The 24,799-nt window shown below is 42.4% G+C and overlaps 1 protein-coding gene across 14 annotated transcripts in view; it reads right to left on the bottom strand.

Annotated features, from left to right (window-relative positions):
• The window catches only part of LOC308616704 (uncharacterized protein), a 469,470-nt gene that overhangs the window by 39,183 nt on the left and 405,488 nt on the right, over window positions 1-24,799 (bottom strand). The gene's annotated exons all lie outside the window — the stretch shown is intronic.

The raw sequence follows: 24,799 nt of genomic DNA, 5'->3' as shown, positions 1-24,799 counted from the left end.
TGATGTCTAGTCAATTCAATTCTCTTCAATCCAACACCCATGTCTGAACACTTATTCTGTGTGTGTGTGTGTGTGTGTGTTTGTGTGTGTGTTCAGTAAGCTAGGTTTCCATTTATTAGGCAACTATTAAGAGCCAGGCACTATGTTAGGTATTAGCCGTTTGATTAGATGTCATAAATAGAAACTAGAATTTAAAGTTATTTCAATGAAAGGGATACATAAGACGTAGTTCTTTCCCTCAGGAAGCTCATAATCTACCACATTGGGCCAGGAGGTAGAGGGAAAACATATCATGTAGATTATGAGAAGTATTTTTTAAGTGGTACAAACACTCTGCCATGAGCCCTGGACGAAGGAAGTGCACACATTCAAGTGTCAGCCCATGTGTTACCTTCTCAAAAAGGCTTCTGTCCAAACTAAGGCAGTCCACCTCCCTTTGTCACAATACTCTCTTTTCTTCCCAGCCGTTACTACAATTGGTGATTTTAAAAACCTTTACTTTCTTTACTATTGTCTCTTTCAACTGGAAGATAAAATTCCACAAGATGAGAGAATTTATCTATTTTGTTTGACACTAGTTCTTCAGGGACTAAGACAGTGATTCTCACTTAAGAAATGTTCAATAATATCTGTTAAATAAACGAACATTTAATTGATAGGATCAGAGACTTTGTAAAAGAAGTGGCATCATTCAAAATGTTTCCTAAAAAAGGAAGGATTTCAACAAGTAGGGTTTGGAGTTAGAGTAGAGGGGTCGTCCTGGCAGAAAGGAGCAGAGGTGGATGCCTCAGTTCTCAAGGAAACGGGAAAGTCGGATACGCACACGTCCTGGGGAATGAATGTATGTGTTAGTTTAAAGAAAATGTCACCAAAGTGGGCTATGGTTGAAAGGATAGCTGAGTTTCATGTCAGGAACTCACTAGCCCTGTAGACAGATTCATTCTCCTTGGGGGACTCACACAGGAGCCCAGAAGGTACCAAGCTGCCACATGAGGTACATGAGCTCCCTGATGGGAACAAACTGTTCCAGCTAGAATGCAACAATTCACTCCCTGCCTGTGGCAGAGGCTGTAACTCCTCACTGAATAGCCAGTAACTAAGCATCTATTTTTTGGGGGGGTGTCATATGAATTAAGAATGGGAGTGCTTTCCCTTTGGTACCTCTCTCTCTGTCATCTATCTGAACAGTCAGAAGCAAAAGACTCCAAGATGGTGCAACAGCAGGATGGAAGAGGCCTTGGTCCTTGAGCCACTGCCTGTAGAAAAATCACTCAGGAAGTCCCCCATCCACATCAGACTGATGTGAGAGACAAACCTTTGTTGTTGTAAGGCTAAGACGTGGGGGGGATTATTCTACTGCAGCATGGATGAGACTAGCCACCCTGATGAAGACACTCTTTTTAAAAAAAAACTTTTACCCTTTGTTTCTTTTTTGGGGGGTTGGGGGAGGCAGGAGCTCAGCTTTGATTGAATCTTCATATATACTATAATCATAATGTGCAGCCACTTAAACAATTTAGCCAATCAAACTAATGACCCTGCTTTAAACCTACTGTTCCCATTCAAACTTGGCACATTACAATATAATATTAGTAATATACAGTATTGATTTGATCACAATTTCCCATAACAGTAGAGTCAGTAGACCTCTATTTAGGAAGTGAAGCTTAAAACACTTGCTATTTTAAGGATTACAGAATCTGATTTGGGTAAGAACTGTCATATTTCTCCACATTTTTAACTACCTCCACTTCCTCCTCTGATGTTTATATTGACCGTTATTTCAGTTTCTGGTTAATATAAACAATTCCCAACTGAATTATGAAGTTAGATGGGAGAAGAGAGGTGAGAAGTCAAGTACAGCAGGAATTTGTGTAAAATTCAGGGACCCTGCTACTCCAGGGGGCATTGCCCACTAGAATGCTATGTGGAAAATACATCCTAGAGGACAGTTGTCAAGACGGCTTGCATGGAGTGTTCCAGGATGTGCTGAACACAGAGAACCATGCCTCTCACAGTTGTACAGTCTGGTGGCAATGTGAGGAATGTAGCAATAAGCCAAAGCCCATAATGAATTATAAATGCCAACCCCCTCAAATATGAATGGATCAAATTAGAACTTGGTCTCTGAGCAGAATAAGCATTTATTCAGAGAAAGACAGAGGCTGATTAATGCACCTGATGGAGTATCATCTTCTGAAGATGGAATAACATCTGACCTCAGACCCTCTGGCTCATTTGAGTTGTGTGCCTTTGCATTTCCATTTAACATGATTTTCAAATAATTGATGAGGTTATTCTAGATATTGGTTCAATAACTGCATAAGCATTTAATGTTGAATTTAGGGAAAAAATTACATGAACATAAAAATTTATATTCATTTAAGCCTCGATTGCTCTCCTCAGAGTTTAAGTAAGCAAACCTCTAACTCCCAGGGTTTAAAGCTCCTTCTGATATGAATTTTTCAGTGGATATGTGTGTGTATATGTGTATATAAACCATGTTCACTACGGAAAAGTTAAACGAAGTAGGAAAAAAATATGCGAAAGTCATCCAGTATTCTGCCATCCAAAGCTACCTACTGAACATTTTTCTGTATATTTTACAGAATTATAAGTATATTTAAAACATATTATATTGTGAAGAAAGTTTGAACGTCACATTTTTCTTTTCACAGTACACACTGTGCTTTCTCCCAAATCTTTAAAACCCTTTAAAAATGTTTTTAAAGTCTGCATAATAGTCCACACTATTACTGGGTCAACATTTATGTAATCCTATATATCCTTTTTACTGCATATTTAGATTTTTTTAAAAGTATAGCTCATTCACTGTTACAAAAACTAGTTTGTTATAGATCATCATGTTTATACATAACTATATTTCCTGTGTTTTAAATTACTAACCTAGGATATATTCCAAGAGGTGGACCATTGAGTCAGAGGACATAGTCCTTTATTGAAATATATTTTTGGCCATACCAATATATTTCTGAATATAAAAAATAATTATGGGGCTTCCCTGGTGGCGCAGTGGTTGAGAATCCGCCTGCCGATGCAGGGGACACGGGTTCGTGCGCCGGTCTGGGAAGATCCCACATGCTGCAGAGTGGCTAGGCCCGTGAGCCATGGCCGCTGAGCCTGTGCGTCCGGAGCCTGTGCTCTGCAACGGGAGAGGCCACAACAGTGAGAGGCCCACGTACCGCAAAAAAAATAATAATAATAATAATAATTGTGGAGTATTATAATAACCCATGCTCTATGTACCAGAAGATAATCGCTGCTAATACGTTTACCTTTTTTACTGATACATATATTTCTTCTCATGTGCAAATACAAACTCAAATAAGAATGGTATTAGGACTAAGTAATTACCTCTTATACTAAAATTTTCTGGGGCCCCTCTTATCCTAGCATCCAGGATCCCAGGGTTGGGGCAGGTGGGGCGGGGGGGAATGAATGTCCAACCATAGGACAGGACTGGATTTGCACATGAAGTAAAGGGGACACATAAGTGGACCATGCTGGCTGTGTTTAAAGCAATCTGCTTTGAGCCCGCCACCTCCCTCCCTTACTCCTCCATATTCAACATTCTGCTCTCAGAGCCTCATTAGAAAGGGCCTGCCACTTCACTTCCCAATGTATTCTGCCAAGCAGGATTGGACCCTCTCCAGATACCATCAGATTCATAGAAATCAATGTGGTGGTGGTTGACCATTCCCAGAACAATCACTTTAGAGACCCCTGAATATATAAAATCAGTAGCAAGGCAAGTCACCACAATCCACACAGCTAAATCACTCCCAAACACCCTCATTTTTCTCTCTAAACAATTGTGATAAGAATCCAAGTTGACAGAATCTCCTTTAGGTGCCTCATCTGAGCTCCAGAAGGGCCAACGCTTGATTCAGACCCATCTTGTTCCACAGTAGTCAAGGCTTCTGAACTCAGATAACAAAGCCAGAGCTCCAGATATAGAAGGAGAGAAGCCAGGTGGGAAAACAAGCACTCCTACTCTTGTGAGAGTGGCCACTTGTGTGTCTGGTGGGGTAACTGCATCAAAGTCAGTCACTGACCATTGACCACCATATCTCTACCAGCAGGCAGTGGTTGATGTCCCCTCGAGAGGCATGACCAGTGGCAGGCTAACCTGTCAGCCAGGGGCTGGAATACATCCGTGGCATTTCCCCCTACATGTGAGGTGCTGAGGTGAGGAATGGATGAATTAAAATACAGTGTCCTGGGTGTATGTGGGAAGGAGCATGGATGCAAGCATAACTCCCATTGTCGGAAATACAGGAGCAGACTGAGCAGTACGGAACCAGACAGGATATGCTGAGGGAAGAGAATGGAATGGGGATGATTAGAGAAAGCTTCATTGAGAAGTAAGTCTTTACAAAGTATTCAAAAATAAAGAGGAAAGGGAATTCTGCTTCTGAAAATGAGAGATTAAAGACCAACCTCCCCACTGAGAACAAGCAGAAAATGTGTGTGTGTGTGTGTGTGTGTGTGTGTGTGTGTGTGTGTGTGTCTTAGCAGATCCCCATATGTTTCGAAATTAGCAGGCATGGTTCCATATAAATCATGGGTCAATATGGAAATTATAGTAGAAATCTGAAAATATTTAAACAAAATAATAAAAAAGAATAACATCAGAATTGTAACATGAAGCTAAAGGTGTATTTGAGACACATTAACGGCCTGAAATACATATAAGTGGGGCAGAGGAAGAAGGTTATAAAATCCGAAGTCTAGGCATTAACAAAAGGTTTTCTCAAAAAAATTAGAAAAATAAAAATTGAATCCAAAGTAAAAGGAAGTGAACAATAAAGGTACGAGCAGAAATCAATAAAATAAAGAGAAACAGTTGGTCTTATAAAGACTAATAAATCAGATAAACCATGACGAGACAGATCAAGTTAAAAAAATTGAGAGCAGACACAAATACCAAACATCATAAATGAAAAAAGAACACCATAAGATAAGAATACTATAAGCTAATGTATGTAAATAGATTTGAACGTTTACATGAAATAGTCAGATTTCTAGAAAAATAAAAATTTCAAAACTGACAGAAGAAGAAACAGAAATATGAATGCTCCTCTAAATATTACTGAAATTTAATCCATAATTTAAAACTTGCCCCTCACCCCCACCACCAAAATGCAGACTCAGGTGTCTCTTCATGTAAATTTTATCAAACATTTAAGAAAGGGATACAAGAATTTTTATAACAACTCTTCTTGATGATAAAAAAAATGAAACACTTCCCACCTCATTTAATGAGGCTATAATAACTCATGCACACAGCTGCAAAAATTCTAAAAAAAAAAAATTTGTTAACCAAATTCAGCAAGACAAAAAAGGGATAATACATCTTGATCACATTTATTCTAGGAATTCAAGGTTGATTTTGCATTTGGAATTGATCAATATATTTTACCACCTTCACAAAATAAAAAGGAAAAAACATATGATCAATTTTATGGATACAGTAAAAGATTTCTTAAAATCCAACAACTATTCATAATAAAAACTCTTAGCAAAACAGAAATAGAAGGGAACTTTCTAAATATCACATAGGTTATTTCTATACCTAATGGTAAAGTGTTGAAAACGTTCTCTCTGAGAGTGAGATAATGATACTTGCTATAACTACGTAGATTTCACATTATACTGAAAGTCCGTGTCATAAGGCAGAAAAAAAGATAAATGTTTAAGGATTGGAAAGGAAGACATAAAATAGTCATTTTTCACAATAGATATGATTTTGTACCTAGAAATTTCAGAAGAATCCAAAGAAAGTTTTTAGATTAATAAGTGAATTAGTAAGGTTGTCAGCTGGAAGGTCAACATGCAAAAATAAATTGTTCTTTTAAATACCAGCAAAAACAGCTCAAATGAACAATTTTAAAAGATACCACTTATGGGTCTTACTGCTTAACTTCTGTCCCCTCTCGCCCTCTGAAGGTGGGCTAGGCTTAGTGACTCATGTCTGAAGAACAGAGGGAAATGGGAAAACGGGAACTCTGCAGTGGAGAGATGTGGCAAACACCACCCTAACCAGGTGATGAAGGTTCACTTCACCAGTGTTGTCATGTGATGTCACGTGTGCCCTGGTATGATATTACTTCTTTAACCTCTGCATTATTCTTTCAGAAAACCCACAACAGTCATATAACAAGGAGAAAAACATCAGAAACACTCAAGTTTGGGGGACTTCACAGGGTACCTGGCTAGTAATCCTCAAGATCGTTAAGGTCATGAAAAACAAGGAAAGACTGAGAAACTGTCACAGACCCCAGGAAACTAAGGAAGCATAACAACTAAGTGCAGTGTGGTTCCTTGGATTTCTCTGTAACAGGAAGAGGACATTAATGGAGAAACTAATGAAATCCAAACAAACTCTGTTTAGTTAACAGTAATGCAAATAAAGCCTGTAGTCCTAGTCAGTCTTGATAGAAGGGAAGATGACATTCATCCAGGCCAACCTCTACCTAAAGTTTGATCCCTCAACATCATCATTAAGAGGTGACCTGCCTCCTTATGATGTCAAGAAAGTCACTGCCTATAAGTAGCTGCTGACTAGGAACTTCTTCCCTATATTTTCCTAAATACTTTGGATCATGGGTTCTTATTCTGCCCTCTGGGGATGGGCATGTAGGGCTCGTGCTGAGAAGATAACACCAATTTCCAGCTATCTCCTGGATAGGTATCTTCCCAAGACTGCCTCTGAATCTTCCTCACAATTATTCCCACTGCTGACAGCTTGGGAGCCTTGGGATCTTGGAATTTATGAATAATGGGCCAGAGTGAGTGTAGAATGCAGCTTTTATTAGGACAGCTGCCAGAGTCACTCAAGTGATTTACAGCCTTTCTACGAATGCATGTGTAATTTGGGCTGCTTCTTCTTTATCCTGAAAGCTTGTAAACACCTTGTGTTGTTGTCAGGTGGGAAATACTGATTCATTTTTTATAGCGGTCTAAACAAAACATAATTTGGAAAGGAAGTCGAATTTTAGGATTATTGATACTTTGATTTTATCTGTAAGTTTTCCTTACTTCTAATATCTTAAAAGGAATTTTTGGAAGTAACTGTAGTACCTGTGTTAAGGAAAAATGATACAGTGATAAGATGCTAAAATTAACATATATGAGTAGTGGCCTTGAAATTAATATAGGTCGTGAGTACGAATATATAGTATCTTGAAATGACGGACTGAAGACTTCATTGAAATAAGTATTCTATGGGGGGTTCGCCCATTCTGTGTGAGCGTGAAATGATCAGAGAAGAAACAGGAAGAGGTCCTCAGAGATAACCCAATCTAACCATCTCCTTTTACAGAGCAGAAAATGAGAATCCAGAAAATGGAAGGGATTTGTCTAGGTTCACACAGTGAGTTACTAATACACTGGGATTAGAACACATTTCCTACTATTCCCAGTCCAGGGCCCCTTCTGAGTGGCCTTGAGATACAGTAGAAAGTACTAGCTTCTAATCATCTATAAATAATTGGCCACTGACAGGAATAACAGAGGAAAAATTCCCTCCTATCCTAATCCTTTCACTTTACCTTCTGGGATTACTCCCTTTTTGTCCACAGATTTTTTCTAGGTCTCATAAATCAAACAAACAAAACCAAAAAATAAAATAAAAGCTAATTAAAAAACCTTTATCTAAAAATTATTATAGTAGCTACCATTTAATGAGGGCTTCCTGTGTTCCAGTCGGTACACAATTTTACATAATCCTCCCCAAAAACCTTAATGTAGAACTTTTTCATCCATTTGGTATGGACACCTGTTGTTTTAAGAACATAGATGTCCAGAGTCAGATAATTCTAGGTCTGAATTCCTTTTTAGGCAACTTACTTGCCAACCTCAGCCTCAGTTTTCTCATCTGTACGATGGAGGTGACACTTGCTCTATGATGCATGTAAAGTAGGCAGCACAACTCCTGGCACAGAGTAATTAATGGCAATCAGTATTTATGTGATTATAAAGAAATGGAAATTCCAGAAAAAAAATTACCTAGGCTGTTTAAAGTCATAAAGAGCTGGAATTTGTAGCCAAGCTTGTCTGACATTATATTATAGGTCCATACCCACGCCCACACCCACTGTAAAATGGAGACTTTTTCTCATGTAAAATAAGCCCCCAGTTGACAGTCCAGACTGCATGGTGGCTCCATGATGCTTTCAATGGCCCAGCCTCCTTCCACTTTTCTCCCCTTCCTCCTTGGTGCTTGGCCCCATCCTCAAAGTATCCTCAGCGTCACAGAATGGTCGCTGCACCATCACCATGTTCAAGAAAGGCAAAAAGAGGAAGGAGCAAAGGGAAAGAATAAAAGATGTCTTCTTTGGTGGTGTAAAACAGATAGCTAGTGGGAAGCAGCCACATAGCACAGGGAGATCAGCTCGGTGCTTTGTGACCACCTAGAAGGGTGGGATAGGGAGGGTGGGAGGGAGGGAGATACAAGAGGGAAGAGATATGGGGACATATGTATATGTATAACTGATTCACTTTGTTATAAAGCAGAAACTAACACACCATTGTAAAGCAATTATACTCCAATAAAGACGTTTAAAAAATAAATAAATAAATAAAATGATATCATGGAGATAAGTAATTTAAAAAAAAAGATGCCTTCTTTTTATTTGGGCTCAAATACACTGGCTGGCATTGTGCATTATGCCAGGTACTGAGACACTCCTAGTTCCCAAAGCAAAAGCTTAGCAGGGAAGTTTTCCCCATGCAAGGCTATTTATTTGTCCTGGTGTATAGTATTAGGTCTAGTGGAAAGAGGAAACTGAGGGTTAAGAGCCGGGTTTCTTAGATTACACTGTCCCACCGAGTAGAACAGTCTTTGTCCCGTATTTCAGTTTATCTACCTGTGTAACGAGGAAGCTGAGTGGGATAATCTTTTAAAGCCCTGCACGGTATACTTCTCGGTGCCAATAGTTGCGGCATCCTCGGGAAGAGAAAGACGGCGCTTTGCTGCTGACCAGGTGGCCGCCTCGGGCACAGAGCAGAACATCACCGCCAGCCACACAACTGGTCCTTGGCTCTCACTGTGTACTGCAGGTCCACGTCTTGCTCTGAGCCATGGTGTCAGGGAGCCAAAGTGTTCCCTGGAGCCCTCCCATACCCATCCCTACACTTCCTTCCTTCTCTATATGCCTCTAAGGCCTCCACACTTTACTGTTTGCAGCCAGTGGGGTGCAAGCCCTGGCGGCCCCGTGCTCCAGATATTTGAGTGTTCCTACATTTTCAAATCCTTTTTTCTATTCCTCACCATTGCTCCCTGCCCCCACTCTGTGATAGGACTAATCTAGTGAATTACTCACCCTGGTGGTGTTACCAGCTGACTGTGGCTCACAAAGAGCAGGAGAGGCAAAATGCCCTTTTTTTTTTTTTTTTTTTTTGCGGTACATGGGCCTCTCACTGTTGTGGCTTCTCCCGTCGCGGAGCACAGGCTCCGGACGCACAGGCTCAGCAGCCACAGCTCACGGGCCCAGCCGCTCCGTGGCATGTGGGATCCTCCCGGACCGGGGCACGAACCCGTGTCCCCTGCATCGGCAGACGGACTCTCAACCACTGCGCCACCAGGGAAGCCCCAAAATGCCCTTTTAAAATACCCTACCAAGCGCCTGCCACTGCACTTGCCACCTTCCCAGCTAATCCTCATATTAGGTGCGTGGCAGTAGCCCCACTTTATGGATGAGATATCTGAGGCTTAGAGAGGGTAAGTAAGGTCACAGAGCTTCAGTGTGGTGTCAGGATATAAATACAGGCCCATCTGATGCCAAGTTCATGAAATATCTGCAATTCAATTTCAGGAAATACTGGTATTTTATTAAGCCCTCCCCATGGTAGACAAATAGTAGAATTTCTGGTTCCCTCTCAAGTTTGAAGTATGAAACATTTTGTGCACAAGGACATTTTCCTGTGCCCCAAGGTCATTCTTTGCCTACTCCAGGCTCCACTGTGAAGCTGAGCAGCAATGGATTAGCCTCACTTACTCTGGAGAGTGACACTGAGGTTGGAAGCTCTGTATCTCTTTTCTCTCTCTTCTTACCTGCTGGTGCGAATCAGGGAATACCCTGGACATCTTTGCCAGCTGGCTTGACGGCCTCACTGTCACTTCTGAATTCTAAACAGGACATTTGCTCTCACAACCCAGGTACAGATGCCTCGAGCTGGCTCTGGGAAAATGCCCTCAAGCCTTCATGCTGTGATGCCCGCTGTATAACTCACCTGAATTCACTGCCCATTGAAAAGCATCTTTTTCACCCCTCTGCAAAAGACAGAGTGAAAACCAGTTTGCTAACAAAGAGACATGAAGAAATACACCAAGAAAGAAGTTCAAAGAGAGAGAAGGAATCAATAGCACTGAAGAAAAACAGGATGAATGTGACACCTGGAAACACATTTTTCACAAGCAGTATTGTCACTGTAATCTAAAGAATAAGCGAATGAAAGATTCTTGCCTGGGGCTGCCAAAAACAGCTAATTACAGAGAAATATTAGCTTAGTTCAGCCTCTGAAATGTGCTCAGCAGAACACTAACTTTTAAAAGATGATTAAAAGGTCTTCTGCAGGGAAAAATCTACTGTAGTCAAAACAATTTGGAAAAACCTAGGTTAAACAAAATTAAATGGATTTCTTCACTTCTTTATTGAAGATTTCTCAGTCTTTAATATGTTAACGAACATGATGAATTTTGAAGAGGGGAACTATAATATGCAGAATTTTTCAGACTTCACAACCTGCCTTGACCTTCACAAGGTAGGTCCCACCTGTTACTTTCTATTACCAAACCATGTTCATTTTTTTCCCCAGGCTGAACCACAATTTGTAATGTTAGATTTACTTCTTGGTTTACTGGTTTGTGAGTCTTCTTCTCTGGACTCTGGGACCTCCAGGGAGGCTGCGACCAGGTCAGTTCATTTACCACAGTATCCCTGGCATCTAGTGCTGTGTCCGACACACAGACAATGCTGCATAAATATTGGTTTATAGCTTTTTTCTCTTACCGTGTACTATTTATTGAAGGCTTACTATGTGCTGGACACTTTGCTTTACATGGATTATCTCATTTAATCTTCATATCAACCCTACATTGTACGTACCATTACTATCCCCTTTTTACAGATAACAAGACTAAGGCTCAGAGAATTCAAGTAACTTGCTCAAGACTGTAGTAAGTGGTGGAGACAGGATTTGAACCCTGGCATTCTGAGGCCAGAGCCAGCATTATTACATTAACTGAATGGATCAAGTCTGTGCGACTCCAGGAAACAGGCATAAGTGAATGATTACAGTACATCTGGGTTCAGAGGCCAGCCAGGATCCTTTGAATTAAGAGGAGATGATCTGGTGAGTTCTCATTGATCATCCACTTTGTGGTGGACTTTGTTTTAAATGAGGTCGCTCATTTAATCCTCTGATGCACTTTAAGCAGGAGGAATATCAACTCCTTCCATAGAGAACCAAACTGAGGCCCAGAGAAGCTAAGGAAGCTGTCCAGGGTCACTGGTCTGGGAAGCAACAGAACAGAGGTTTGTGTAATAGCAAAGCTCCTGGCCTGGGTGGCCCAGCTAGAGTTTGGAGGAACACAGAGGCCTGTAGGGAGTTCTTGGAGCAAAAGCTGTACTCCCACATCCCTCCCTCTTCTGTTGCCTGCCATGGTCCCATTCCAGAAAGCCATGTGTCATCAACACTTCAGCACCGATGTTGCCCAGATTCTGACCAAGGCACAAACAGGCTTCACTCCCACTTTGCTACCTGGCTCACCTCTCCTTAGTGATCTGGCTGAAGTATGGACTCTGGAGCCTGAGTTCACACCCAGTTCCACCACTTGCTAATTCTATGTCCATAAGCTATTTTGCCTATTTGAGCCCCACATATAATAATAGGTCTGACTTCACTAGATCGTTGGGACCATTAACTGAAATGACACATATAAAATTCTTTAGTTCACTGCCTGGCACTTTTTAGATATATATGAAGTAGTTGTTATTAATAAAATAGTTAATAATCCTTCATGATCTGAACTGGTGACTCATGCCCTCAGCTGGGGGCGCGAGGATATATGGGTAAGCACAGCACTTGGCACACAGAAGGTGCTCAGTAAATGCCTGTTGAGTGGACTGGGCTTCTTCCCTAGTATAAGCAGAATGGAAAGGTAGGAGGGGGTGTGTGGCACATCCAGACAGAGCAGGGTGGAGAAGCCACACAATGGGAAGGAGACTTGTCTTCCTTCTCTGCTGTGTAAATCTCAAGGGCTCTGGTGGCTCTGAGTGGCAGCTTCCGGAGTCCTTTCTCATGAAAGCTCTGCTGTCTCCAGGAGACTGGTGTTTACTTGGCTCTTCCAAGGGGGATGGACAAGGTCAAAAGCTTCTCAGGTAGCGGATCAGCTCATTTAGTTTTGTCACCTTTGTGGGCTCTGTCTCCAATTATGCTGTGAAGCAACCTTCTGCCAAGTAGTAAATTTGAGACCCCATTTTTCACAAAAATGCCACACCTGGGGCCAGAGTGATTCTGTCTGCTTGTTCAGAGATGGAGTAAGTTGTCACTGTACTCAGCACTTACTGTGTGCCTGGATGCCTGCTAAACCCTCCTTGATGTGCTATCATCAAGCTTCGAATCCAGTCTCCCTCCCCCTGGCCATGTAAGAAACTCTTGAGGATGTCTCTGCTTTTTTTTGCTTATTTGAGACACACCAAGGTGACTGGGAATTGTTCCTTGACTCTAAGCTCCTGGCCTTGGACATGGCAGGTATGTACTGAGTCATGGGATGATGACCTCACATGCATATTCTACACCTGTGCCTGCAGGCTGTGTGCACGTACACGTCCTCACATTGGATGTGTATATGGTGTGGAAGTATACATCTTAACATTGTGTTTTCCAACAAATTTTAATCCATTATTTCCAAGCTCAGTTTCTTTTTGTAATTTTTACCATGTTCCACTCCTATTCTACTGCCTTTGAAGTAACTGAAGTCCACGAGTCCCACAAAACCAGGGTAAATGGCATTGACAGAACTGAATGACAAAGCAATGCAAACAGGGCTTCTCCATTCAGGGTTCTCAAATTGAGGGCAAGGGGAATCAGAAGAGCTTCAGCTTGGCACAGCTAATAAGGATCCTCTTCCACTCTCTCTTTACCACAGGTTCTTTCAGTCTCTTCCAAAGAAGCCATGCAGAGGCAAAGACATGGAGAGGATGGTCAAGGACCAGATGGAGGGGCCTGGGATCTTCTGCCATGTCAGCAGCTCTTCCTCCAGGGACAGGTGCTCGTATGGACAGCTGCTATTGAGAGATATCATGTAGCTTCAGCTCTGCGATGAGGTCACTAAGAAACCAAGTCATGCACCTAAGATAGAATCTCATATGTCTGCTTAACGTTAATCAGACATCTCCACTCCTTACCCAGCGAGGCCTGACCTATGATGGGACATGAGTAGAGTTTTATAGACACATTCACAGATAGTGGAATCCAAGTGCAGAAGGACCCTGTCAAAGGAACTCCAGAAAATGCATGTCCTTGGTGGGTAATGGTCAGAAGCCTTTGTCATCCACTGGAGCTCAAGGCTATGTGGGCAGGGTGCAGAGTGGTCCCCCCTGCCCTGTACAAACCTTCCAAGAAATTAATAATGGACACGTGGGGGATGTTGAGAACGTCTTCTTGGTATTAATGATTTGTTAAGTCTGGGAATCTGGGCTAGGTGGGGAGCCCATAATAAGAAGAGGGCTAATGAGCTTAATCCATTCAATTCGGTTCAACAACCAACATACCTTGAGTCACCATGCTAGGCACTGGGGATGCAGAGCTACAAGAGAGTGCTGTCACACTGAGGTTCTCCGAATGTACTCATGGAGCAGGGGCGGTGTGAAGATGATAATAATAACTATCCTGTAGGGTTGTTATCCAGGTCAAATTTGATAATGTATAAAAAGTGCCCCATCTGTCAACACCGAATACATGGTAGCTATTACACGTGAAGATACAAAGACCGATGACTCAGTGAGGGCTATTCAATGCTGGCACCTCTTCCTAATTCTCTAAAGAAAATCTTAATACTGCAAGCTCAAAATCTCCCTTTGGCCTACTAAAACTTGGGGGAATGCCTGGGCTGCAAAAAGGCTCCATGGAGAAGAGTGGTGCTCTTGGTAATGGCAAAAGACCGCTTCAGGAGCCCTGAATGTAGGCTGGGTCTTTCAACATGCCTGGCTTGATCTCGAAGCTGCTCCTGAGAGGAGCTGAGTTGCTCCATTTCTGTGATCTGGCAGGTGCTCGTAGGCAGTGGAGCAGGGACTGGGTGGAGAGCTGCCCAGAACATGAAAACCTTCCAGTCTGGCTCACCTGTCAGTGATATTTCCTCAGCTAACTTAATGATGCCCTTGGAGCATCAGCTAGTTCTGTATCTGGCTGAGAGGGTGAGAGGGACATGGGTGTTTCTCCTGCATTCTTAATGAAAAAGATGCTTTTTTTTTTTTTTCTTTTTTGAAAGAATCTTCAAGGAGATTTTAGAGGCTCTCAGATGAGCAAGACTCCTTCTTTCTGTTTTTGATTGACATACAATGTCTTCCCTGGTGTGTGTGTTTTGTTTGTTTGAGGTTTTTTGGCTGTGATTTCCTTAGTCTATTTGTCTTGCTGACTGAAATAATAGAAAAGGAAATATTTGGAGAGAGATTTTTCTACTCAAAAAAATGGCAGAAAGGATTTAGATAACAGCATTTTTATATGCCACAAAACTAAAGAAAAATTTTATTTACACACACACGTATATTTAAACACACATATATGTATATATAGTGGGATAGAGTTTCAAATTTATAAGTAGAGTGTATTTGCCTGTCATGTTTATCAAATAGGAGCTTAGAAATAGTGGCAAACTAGATCAGAAAGAAAGCAGAAAGGGAAAATAAAATTCTCTGAATGCCTATTATGTGCTAGGAATAGGCCAATGCTTTTCATATGTTATTATCTCGCCAAAAACCCCATAAAATAAATGCCACTTTTATCCCCACTTTACAAATGTGGAGATTGAGACTGTCCAAAATTATGCAGTTTTCAAGCGGTAGAGCCTGGAATTGTCCATGATAAATACTAGCACTCAAGTATACAAGGTCTTACTGGGCTTACTTTGACTATTTCCAACTTTGACATTTTAGAAGTTGTTTACAATGATTATACTCCATTGAGGTAGAAAGAAAATCAATTGGGATAAGTAAAAGTTAATAAAAACATGAATTTAAAAATTATTATTATACTTATTGTATTGTTATTAATAGCTACTCAATTGTTATCTACTCAGTTATATAGAAACTAAAGAGAAGAAGAAATGTGTGGTAGACAAGATTTTAAAACTGAATGGATCTCAGTTCAAATCTCTGCTAGTTTACTAATCAGCTATGTCATCTGAAGGCAAACAACTTATTTTTCTGCTCTTAAGTTTGCTTACCTGTTAATTGACAAAAATGACATCTCCCTTAAAGGGTTCTTACGAGTATTACATACTCACATTTAAAGTATGTAAAACTCTTAGGTGCACGCAAGTGGCTGGAGCAGATCTGGGCTGCTGCTGGGGCTTCGTGATCCACTTCCTAGGTGCTAAGGGGCTGCTAGGCTAGGGTGAAGGCAGGCGGTAGCCCTCAGAGACAGCAGCGCAGAGGTGCTTCTGCCAGTTAGCACCACTGGAGACAAAACTGAGAACTGGGAAGAACTACAGGGATTTCATATGAGAAAATCTTTGGATTATCAAGAGACACCACATTATTTCATCATCATCATCATCATCATGGTTATTATTATTTACTGTGGATGAATCCAGTGAAGTGTAAAAAAAAAAGATACCCCAGATCCTCAGTGGAGAGTCTTTCAGTCAAGAGCAGGAAAGAATGTCTGCCAGTTTTGCAGTAGCACGATTTCATATCAGTTTCATGTCGTGTGGCTGACAGCGTCTTGGTGCTCCCGCCGGGTGTCAGGCCTGAGCCTCTGAGGTGGGAGAGCCGAGTTCAGGACTTTGGTCCATGAGAAACCTCCCGGCCCCATGTAATATCAATCGGCAAGAGCTTCCCCAGAGATCTCTGTCTCAACACTAAGACCCAGCTCCACTCAATGACCAGCAAGCTCCAGTGCTGGACACCCCATGCCAAACAACGAGCAAGACAGGAACACAACCCCACCCATTAGCAGAGAGGCTGCCTAAAATCATAATAAATTCACAGACACCCCAAAACACACCACCGGACACAGTCCTGCCCACCAGAAAGACAAGGTCTAGCCTCATCCACCAGAACACAGGCACCAGTCCCCTCCAACAGGAAACCTACACAACACACTGAACCAAGCTTACCCACTGGGGGCGGACACCAAAAACAATGGGAACTACAAACCTGCAGCCTACGAAAAGGAGACCCCAAACACAGTAAGTTAAGCAAAATGAGAAGACAGAGAAATACACAGCAGATGAAGGAGCAAGGTAAAAACCCACCAGACCAAACAAATGAAGAGGAAATAGGCAGTCTACCTGAAAAAGAATTCAGAGTAATGATAGTAAAGGTGATCCAAAATCTTGGAAATAGAATGGAAAAAATACAAGAAATGTTTAACAAGGACCTAGAAGACTAAAGAGCAAACAAATGATGAACAACACAATAAATGAAATCAAAAATTCTCTAGAAGGAATCAGTAGCAGAATAACTGAGGCAGAAGAACAGAGAAGTGACCTGGAAGATAAAATAGTGGAAATAACTACCGCAGAGAAGAATAAAGAAAAAAGAATGAAAAGAATTGAGGACAGTCTCAGAGACCTCTGGGACAACACCAAACGTACCAACATTCGAATTATAGGGGTCCCAGAAGAAGAGAAAAAGGAAGGGACTGAGAAAATATTTGAAGAGATTACAGCTGAAAACTTCCCTAATATGGGAAAGGAAATAGTCAATTAAGTCCAGGAAGCACAGAAAGTCCCATACAGGATAAATCCAAGGAGAAACACCTTAAGACACCTATTAATCAAACTATCAAAAATTAAATACAAAGAAAAAATATTAAAAGCAGCAAGGGAAAAGCAACAAATAACATACAAGGGAATCCCCATAAGGTTAACAGCTGATCTTCCAGCAGAAACTCTGCAAGCCAGAAGAGTGTGGCAGGACATATTTAAAGTGATGAAAGGGAAAAACCTATGTCTATAGTTAAGAAGTGCCCCAGGCATTCTGATGATCATCCATGTTTGGGAACTAAGACTCTAGAGCAGTGGTTCTTTCATTTTGGTGTGCATCAGAACTTCCCGGGGCTTAAACGGCTGAGCCCCACCCATCCGTAGAGCTTCCGGCTTGATAGGTCTCAGGCAGAAATAGAGAATTTACTTTTCTACCAAGTTCCCAGGTGATACTCATGCTCCTGATCCTGGAACTATAATAGGGAAGAACAAATCTGACTCCATATTAGATCTGTTTCTTTTACTTTAATCTTTGTATTCTATTGCTTTTGCTTCAAGTTAAGAATGTTGCCTATAGCCTGAAATATACAGGTTAGCCCATTCTCAAAGCTCTGACCTTTAAGGGTATAACACTTTTCCATCCATATAGAGATAAAAAGTTGCAGAACAGAGAATAATATTTGTCTTACTGGAGACGTACAGGAACATCGTGACCTGACCTACAAAGACAGCTGCAAAAACAAAAACTTCCAACACCAAGAAGTCTGCAACAAGCAACCCCTCCCTCACCTTGCCTTTAAAAAATGCTTTGCTGAAACCCTTCGGGGAGTTCAGGGTTTGTGGTGGGGGGCATGAGCCACCCGTTTTCCTTGCATGGCCCTACAATAAAGCTTTCTTTGCTACAAACTCTGACATTTCACTACTGTTTGGCCTCACTGTGCATTGGGCACACAAAGTTGCATTTGATAACAGAAACCACACCTTGGGAATCAGGGATCTAAGACAGGGGTCAGCAAACTATGACCTGACCATAGTTTGACCATAGTGGGCCAAATCCAGCTGCCCCCTGTTTTTGTAAGTAAAATTTTATTAGATCACAGCCATGTTCATTCATTTATATATTGTCTGTGGCTATCATCAAAATATAATGGCACAGTTGAGTAACTACGACCATATAACACATAAAGACTAAATTGATTACTGTCTGGGCCTTTACAGAAGAAGTTTCTCAGTTCCTGATCTGCGAGAGAATGGTCTGATCTTGGGCTTTTATTTGGGGATAGAATTGCCTGCCAGATAAAATACAGGGCACCCAGTAAAATGTAAACTTCAGATAGACAAATAATTTTTTTAGTATAAGTATCCCAAATATTTTATGCTTAAAACCAGTTTGGAAAACAGTCCAGCAGTTTCTTGCAAAGTTAGATACACATGTGCCATATGCTGCAGTCCTTATACTCTGAAGCATTTACCAAGGTAAATGAAAAACAGGTCCATACAAAGACTTGTATATACATGTTTACAGCAGGAATAAAGCCAAAATAAATAAATATAGAATAAAACAAAATAAAGCAATAATTGACAAAATTTGAAAACAGCTCAAATATCCATCATCAGGTGAATGGATAAATAAACTGTGGTACACAACTGAATATTACTCAGCAACAAAAAGGAATGAACGACTAATGCATGCAACAACATGAGTGAATCTCAAAATAATTACCCTAAGTGAAAGAAGTCTGACAAAAAGAGTATACATAGCATGATTCCATTCATGTAAAATTCTAGAGAACGAACGCAAACTATTCTATAGAGACAGAAAGCTAATCAGTGGTTGCTTGGGGATTGGGAGAGCAGGGAAGGATGGAAGGAAGGATTTACAAAGGGGCACAGGAAACTTTTGGGGGTGATGGATATGTTCATTACCTTGTTTGTGGTATGGATTTCACAGGTGTATACAGATCATAAAACATACCAAATTGTATATTTTAAGTACGTGTAGTTAATTGTATGTCAATTATCCCTCCATCACACTGTGTAAAAACACGTTCAACACTTCACTTTCTAGTCTCATTCACTCTCTACAACCTCCAAGCCCTATCTGAGAATTAAGGCTGGAGTAGATGCTGAGTCGCCCTGGCAACAACTGCATTTATCTGAACTCTTTTCAGCTGGGAGTCTAATCTCTCCTATTAGATTATAAGGTCCTGGAAGGCAAATTCTCATACTTAGATACCCCCAGGGCTGCACCTGCTGGGTTCCCACTCCCTGCTCTGCCACCTTACGAGCAGCTCCAATCTATTGTGGGTCCTGAGTCTGCTGTGTAATTAGAAGCCAGCCTGACCCCACCTTGGCAACTGCCTTCTAGCCCTGCCAGAAATGCCTGCTGGCTGCCCAGAGTCCCCAACTCTCAATCCTGGCCTGAACCAGCCTCAGGCCATGTCACTGAAAGATGCACATGCCTTTTGCCAGTATGTATTTGCATCTCCCCAGGGGCTTCTGTTGGCTTTCTGGGTCAGGCTTCTCTACCATGTCCCAGAGAGTAGACTGAAGAGGAACCATGATCTAATTTGTCTGGGAGAGACGTCTGAAGGTTCAAACTTGAGGCTGGTGTCACTGAAATGAGGTCGTTTCCCTTGGCTATTTGCCCTGGCTGGTGGGATCTGATGAGAGCAGAGAGATGTCTCAGTTCTGTTCCTGCCCCAGAAAGAGGCAGCCTGTGAGCCAGACAGACACGTGGGCCTATCTCTCCAGCAGCAACTGAGTCAGGGAATCCCAAGGCGAAAAGACATCACTTCATGGGAGCGGTGTTTCCCCGGCTATCTTTCTGGAACACTAATAACTTCCCTCAAAACTGATCTCTGCGTAGAGCTCATCATGATTCTCAAATATTAACCAAATAAGTACAAAATGATATAGACGATTGAAAACAAGTTCTCATAAATGAGTGATGATGTGATATTGATACACTCCTTGCACTGCATGGAATTAGTAATCAGTACCAATGTCTAATTAATAAAAAGATGCCCAATCCAAATAGCCATAGTTTCCTGTTCCGCGGCTCAATCACGTATGAATTGCTTGCAGCTCTCTGAGATCTTAAAGGGGTTTTCCCAGTTCAGATACTGGACCCCACAAAGTGAGGCAGACCAAGGTGGACTTCACTGGGGGGAGCGGGGGAGGCGATAGCTCAGCACGGCAGAGCACTGCAGCTCAACACACACTTGTTCTTTGCAGGGATCAAGGCCCCTTATAAAGTACAGCAGAGACCACAGCCCCTACTCAAACCTGGGCCACAGGGAGACCATCTTCCCCTCCCAGTTCCCAATGGAGGGCTGAGAAGTCTGCTCCACTGAAGTGCTTAAGTCTCAATGGGGCAGACCCCAGAGCCCTTAATGTGGGCCACCGCAGACTCCTGCTTGCTCCCAGGGCAACAATGATTGAGCAGAAGCAATAAAAATGTTTCCTATGTGCTCCGTTCTGCAGTGGACTCTCTGAGCATGTTGCCTTATTTAAGCCTCACACAACCCTATAAGTTCGCAGTTACTATGCCCATTTCACTGCTGGGGAAGTTGAGGATTAGGGGCCTACTGATGCTTTTCAAACTTGAGTGTGTATCTGAATCACCTGGAGATCTTGCTAAATGCAGAGACTGGTTGGGGCGGGACTCAGGATTCTGCATTTCTAACCTGTGCCGGTGAGTACCACAGGCTCAGCGGTTGGGTATGTAATCAGCCATAAGAGCAGAGCCGGGATTGAACCGGGTTCTGTCCGACTCCAAGACCTGGGCCCTCCTACTCGCCAGTCAGTCGTGTGAAGCACAGGGACGAATGAGGACATGCGCTGCCCTTGAGGACTCCCCACCTGGTCAGGGAAGCAGACACCTCCCGAGGTGACACAAGCCTTGAAGTGCTGTCTTAATGCTGGAACAAGTTCCTGCTGGCCACAGATGAAGAGGGAGCGAGTCATCCCGTCTGGGGAGCAGAGGGTCAGGGAGGAACTCAGAGCTTAGCCTTCAAGGAGGAGCACAACTCAGCCCCGGGGGAGGAGAGAGTTGGCATCAAAGGACATTTCAGTCTGAGAGGGCAGCACAGACAAAGGCCCGAAGCTGTGACAGCGAGTGCTGTGTTCCGGAAAGGTGAGAATTCTACTGTGGTTGGAGTGTGTCCCCTGCTCCCCATCTGCACAGTGTCTGGCTTTTGTTAACAATTTCTGCTCTCCTCCAGGCCTGAGTCGCTCACACTGCAGGCCCTGAGTAAGTAGGTCAGAAGGCTGGGGTGGGCCTGTAGCCAGGTGCTGGGAGGGCTCAGGATTTGCCCAGCTTCTGCCTGGTTCTGGCCACCTGCTTGGGCCCATTCCCTCCTCCTTCTCTTCCCTGACCATCCCAGACCCAATGAGACAGAGAGGAAGGCAGGGGCTAAGGATGTGCTCTCTGGGGCTCTGGCTGCTCCCCAGAAAGTGAGGGCTCGGAGGATCAGGGGGATGGGGCTCACCATCCAAGGATTCTCAACCCTGGCTGCACAAGAGAGTCACCTGGGAGACTAACACACACACACACACACACACACACACACACACACACACACACCACCCCCCACCCCCACCCTTCTGCTTCAGCAGGTCGCAGCAGGGTGAGGCTCTGGCATCAGAATTTAAACACTGCCCAGGAGATTCAAGTGTGGAGCCAGGACTGAGAAGGCCTGATGTGCACAAACTCAGAAAAGCTTGGGGCAGAGGGAGACAGCACGATTCCTGGGAGAGGAATAAATATTTCAGACTCATACAGATGGAAAAAAAACGGAACTTTGCTTCTTTCATAATATAAAGGACTGAAATGAAAAAGGGTGAGAGGAGTGTGCCTAAACTATATGCAGTTTGTCAGGATTTTCTAAGATTAAATTCTGTTTTTAATAATATTTATGGGTTTCATCTGATTATATCAGAAGTATATAGCTGCTACAGAATACTTGAAAATTTTCAAAAACGTGTAAAGAAGAGAATAAAAATCTGACCACCCAGAGATAATCACCCTTATGGTATGTGTCCTTCTAGTCTTTTTTTTTTTAGTCACATACCCACATGTAGCTATCAATATAGGATCATATTGCCTATACAACTCTCACTTCCTGATAGTAGATTTCATGTTTGTTTCATTGTTTATGGTTCCCCCCACATCCCAGAAGAAATCTCTGCAGGCAACAACTTTGCCTCTTCTCTTCTCCTCTACACCCCCAGTGTCCAGAAGATCTAGCACACAGCCAGCACTCCGTACTTACTTGTTCAGTGGTGAGTACAGTATTTGTTTAAGGTCAAGGGCACTGAAGTTGGACCTGGATCTGACCCCACCTTTGTCACTTACTTGAACAAACTACCTAAATCTGCTAACCCTCAGTTTCCCTCATCCATACAATGGGCATAGGAAGAAAACCAGCCCGACATAGCTTCTATAAAAATGCTTGATACAGGGCCTGGCACATAGCAAGTCCTGAGTAAAATGTTAGGTTATCACATCATGTATTTTATATTAGGCAAATCCTCTCAGAAGTTTGAAAAGAAGGGATAGGCCACGCAGTCTACTGGTATGGAGGGAGAATTCGTGTATCTTAGGGACACACAGACCCAAGAAAAAGAAGCACTGAACTTCAATTGACCTTACCTACAAAGTTCATTTTTAGAAGTCCAAGGGGGAAAAAAAGCAAATTCAGAGTATCCTATTTCCTTAGATCCTAGGCACTTTCTTCGAGACATGTGAAAAGCACCTCGGGATAATGCTCAATACAAAGCTAAATGTAATTCTATAACCATTCTTTCCCTTTCTCCCAAATCCTTATTCAAAGCGCAGAATTGTGCCCTGGTCCCTTATCTGATACTCCTGAAGACAGCCTTGCTGGTTTACAGCATCCCCCTGCAGGACTCCTTGCATCAAGAGGCAGGCTTTGGCCCTCGCTCTGGGGGAAAGCTGACTTGGATCCCATGTCACCCTTTAATCATCACCAGTTGCCTTTAATTACATTATGATCTGAGAACTATAACAGAAGCTTAAGTGGAGGAAAATATCTCCATCATGGGCTTCCCTGGTGGCACAGTGGTTGAGAGTCCGCCTGCCAATGCAGGGGACACGGGTTCGTGCCCCGGTCCGGGAGGATCCCACATGCTGTGGAGCGGCTAGGCCCGTGAACCATGGCCACTGAGCCTGCGTGTCCGGAGCCTGTGCTCTGCAACAGGAGAGGCCACAACAGTGAGAGGCCCACGAACCCCCCCCCAAAAAAAAAAAACCTCCATCATCTAGGACAGAGCTTTCCACAAGGTAAACTAAATAACAAATATTTGTTGAATAAAAGATTGAAATCATGAGTACTGATTTCATGTGATTGGGTTTCGTTTTACTAAATGCTACCTGTTTTATCTATACTGAACACAAATGATTGGCCTTATATGAATGTTAATAATTCTATTTCACCCTGAACATGACACGCTCGCTCACATGTATCTCTTCTTTCTTTAAAATGTTCAAAACCTTTAACCTGGAAAGCAGAGAAAGACCTTGAATTTTTCCCTTGGTTAACCCAGAGTGGTTCTTGTCTCAATGCCTGGGAAGCATTCTTGATATGTCACTCTTACTTTTGGCGAGACTGTCCTATAAGTAATCGTCACTCTGCTATATTATCCACGGTAAGGTTGGAAGCTGTGGCCTCAAAGAACTATGGAAACCACAACAGACTATAGCCTAGGACAGGTTGGTGGCAGTGGCCACTGAGTCAGAGCTGCGGTGTTTAACCTGCTCCTGTGAAAGCCACCACAGTGGTAAAGAATATGAACTTCTGAATCAGACAGACATGAGCATAAGTCGTGGCGCTGCCAGTTCCTTTCCTGTGACTTTGGACAAGTCATTTCATGTCTTTAAGCCTTAGCAATTGATGGAATGAGTGCCAAACTTATAGGATCATTGTAAGGATTAAAGGGGATAAATGCAGAGTATGGGTTTAGGACAGGGTCTGGGATATTGAAAATATGCAATAATGGTAGTAATCATTCAAATCACAATTACAAGTTAAAGTAACTCTAGCCAAGGTCCATTCTTAAAATAAAGATGGTATGAAGTTTTTCAAATGGCTCCCAAAGACCTGCTACTTATCACTTCCTTTTGGTCAGCTGATCAGTATGGAAGCTAAGATCAGAACAATGCAATGAAGAGACAAGAGCTTGGCCTGGCATGGAAAACACTCCCTCCCTTGGACACCACCCTCCCAAGGCAGCAGTGAGAGTGCCTTCCATATTTCTCTACCACTGCTTTAAGTTTCATTTTCACTAAACCCCAAGGCTTCTGGAAAAAGAGGAAAGTAAAGCCCTGCATGATATTTCACCTAAGGTGAAAATAGGTTCCTGGGATGAAACCAGTAAGACAAGCGTTTTTTCATTATAGGTTAAATTCTTTTCAGATTCAATGTAGAATAAATTTAAATCATAACATTCAATAGCTAAACAGCTACACAGCCACTAAATTGAATAAAAATCTAATGTCAGGGCGCCTCCAATGAATACAGTCTTTGTGCAAGCCACTTTTTATCATTTACTGGCTCATCTCTTTCAGTGTAGAACTGCCTTCATGTTGAGTCTTGAATCATTTTGTCCTCCCATGTATGAATGTTTCAAAAGCGAAGCTTGGGGTCAGAAAGAGATGCAGATGAACAGAGGATCTGCCTGAGGGAGGCTGCTGAAGAAACTGGCCAAACTTGACTTCTCTCTCGAGAATGGACTCACTAAGCGCCCAGAGACTGATGTATATGTCAGAGCACCAACTTATCACTTTGCAGTGAAATTAGAAATCCTAAAGAGATTACA

The sequence above is a fragment of the Mesoplodon bidens genome (genome assembly GCF_964165515.1).
Source record: "Mesoplodon bidens genome assembly, chromosome: 4".
Taxonomy (NCBI): Eukaryota; Metazoa; Chordata; class Mammalia; order Artiodactyla; family Ziphiidae; genus Mesoplodon; species Mesoplodon bidens.
Note: the sequence above shows the minus strand (reverse complement) of the source record. Positions and strands in the feature narration are given on the sequence as shown.